This window comes from Mus caroli, chromosome 12 (assembly GCF_900094665.2).
Source record: "Mus caroli chromosome 12, CAROLI_EIJ_v1.1, whole genome shotgun sequence".
NCBI classification, from domain to species: Eukaryota; Metazoa; Chordata; class Mammalia; order Rodentia; family Muridae; genus Mus; species Mus caroli.
The window spans coordinates 32,627,307-32,629,725 of NC_034581.1; the positions used below are offsets into that span (position 1 = coordinate 32,627,307).

Genomic DNA, 2,419 nt, shown 5'->3' on the forward strand with positions numbered 1-2,419 from the left:
CTCTACCTTTGTAACCTCCTTTCAACATAGGGAAAAAAGTCTTATTGTGGAAGTTGTAGTGTGCAAAGTTTTTCCCACCAAATACCCTTTCAGCCACACTTCTTTGCTTGCAGATGTTCCTTGCTTGCAAATATTCTTTGCAATGTATGAGGTCTCTGGTTTCTGCTACTCTGTCAACACTGGAACCTCACTTGGACTCCTTTGGCATATCCTGTTGTTGCCCTGTATGATGGAGATCCTGTAGTTTTGGATCTGTAAGAACAGCCCCTTCCTGGACTCCAGCAGTTCACTGATGGGATAGATATTGGGGTAGGCCAATTCCAAGTCCTAGAAATAGAATTGAGAGGTCCTGAGCTGCTCAGCCTGCTGGCTCTCCTGTTCTTATGTCCCCAGGTCCTCTTCACCATCACCCCCTGCAAACAGGGCCAGCTCTACCCTGCTGCCCAGATGAGATGCAGGGCCCTTTCTCCTGAGTCTCTTTCTTGCAGCCAGGGATGGACACGGCCAGTTCTCCCACTCTCATAATCCTCGAGCCAGCTCTCCCACCTGCAACAGGTGGCAAGGAATGAGGGAAAAGAGGAGGACGTCTCTCCCTAGTCTACACCACCACACAGTTGACAAGAAGCAGAAGTCACTCTCCTGTGGTCACACCCTAGGGCCTGCTCACCTGTAACCCCCCCACCCCCACCCAGGGCCAGAGCTGCTGTGGTGCAGGACCTGTTCTCCGAAGTACTGCAGCAGGTAAGGGAAAGGGCCAGCTCTCCCACTCTGATGACCTCCAGGCTAGGTTTCCTGTCTTCTATAGGTGGAAGGAGTGAGAGATGAAGGGAGTTTCTACATTGCCTGTGCTACCACAAGGCAGACAAGGGGTGGGGTCATCTTTCCCATTATACCCTTGTCCTGGCTCACCCACATGCACCCCACCAGGATAAGCACCAGGATGTACTACCCAGACGAGGTATAGGGGCCCAATCTTGTGACTGCTGCAGCTGCTGAGGAATAGAGACAGCTCTCTGCTCTCATGACCCCAGGGGCAGGTCTTTCACCTGCCATAGGTGGGGAGGGGTGAGGGAGAGGAAAGTTATCTCTTCCCTGACCATGCCACCACCTGGGAGACAAGCTGCCAGGGACTGCTCTCCCTGGATCGTACCCTCAAGGCTGGCTCACCTGCAACTCCTGCAATGTGCAAAGACTGTTTTCTTAAATACTGAAGCTGGCTAGTGCACAGGGTCAAGTCTTCTGCTCTCACATACTCAGGATCAGCTCCTCCACAATGCCTAGGGGAGGGGTGGGGCCAGGTCTGCATAGCTCTCAGACATGAACATGTTCCTGGGCAGCAGCCCAGACCAGGGGCATGGCCTGGTCTCTGGTGGTAACAGACCCAAGCTGCTGCAGGGCCATGGACTCAAACATGGCCTTTAGTGGCAGAACAGGCCAGGAGCCCACCATGATCCCAGGTGGCATCACCAGCTACTCACATCAGACTGTTCCTTAGTACCTTCAAGTCTCCAGCTCTGTCTCTCTTCATTGTACCCATATCCTTCTGTTTCTCTTTCTATTCCATTTCTCTACCACTTAGTTACTTTTCTTAGTGGTGCCTAGGTTATGCATTATGTCAAGCAGGGGCCATCTTGGTCCTGGTCTGCCTTCTGAAGCTTGTGCGGTGCCGGAATGGTGGTCATCTCAGGCTCTCCTTTTTCCAGGGAATGTTAGGCTATTCAGATGTTCACAGGTCAGAACGGAGCTGCTCTCCTCTCTGCCACCTAATGACAGATATGTGATACAGCAGGAACACCTGCAATGCCTCTGGGGATTGGCACTGCTTATCTGTCTTTTTACATGGGTGCTGGGGATTAGAACTTGGGCAGGCAGCATGTGCTCTTACTCACCAACCTATCTCCTGAATACCTCAGATGATGGTCAGGTGCTGCAGTGGTTTGAATTGGGATGACCCTCTCCCCCATAGACTTATGTGTTTGAATGCTTGGTCCATAGGGAGTGGCACTATTAGGAGGTGTGGCCTTGGAGTAGATGTAGCCTTGGTGGAGGAAGTGTGTCATTGTGGGGGCAGGCTCTGAGGTCTCCCATGCTCAAGCTATGCCTAGTGTGGCATTCTTTTTCATGCCTATGGGTCCAGATGCAGATCTCTCAGATAACTCTCCAGTACCATGTCGGCCTATATGCCACTATGCTTTCTGCCATGATGACAATGGACTAAACCTCTGAACCTGTAAGCCAGTCCCAATGAAATGTTTTCCTTTATAAGAGTTGCTATATGCTGGGTGTGGTGGCACACACCTTTAATCCCAGCACTCAGGAGGCAGAGGCAGGCGAATTTCTGAGTTCGAGGCCAGCCTGGTCTACAGAGTGAGTTCCAGGACAGCCAGGACTATACAGAGAAACCCTGTCTCGAAAAAAA

At 51.6% G+C, this 2,419-nt stretch overlaps 1 pseudogene; it reads right to left on the reverse strand.

The window, feature by feature from the left end:
* Window positions 1-1,705: 1,705 nt before the first annotated feature.
* Window positions 1,706-1,817, reverse strand: LOC115032881 (annotated as a pseudogene).
* Window positions 1,818-2,419: the final 602 nt, after the last annotated feature.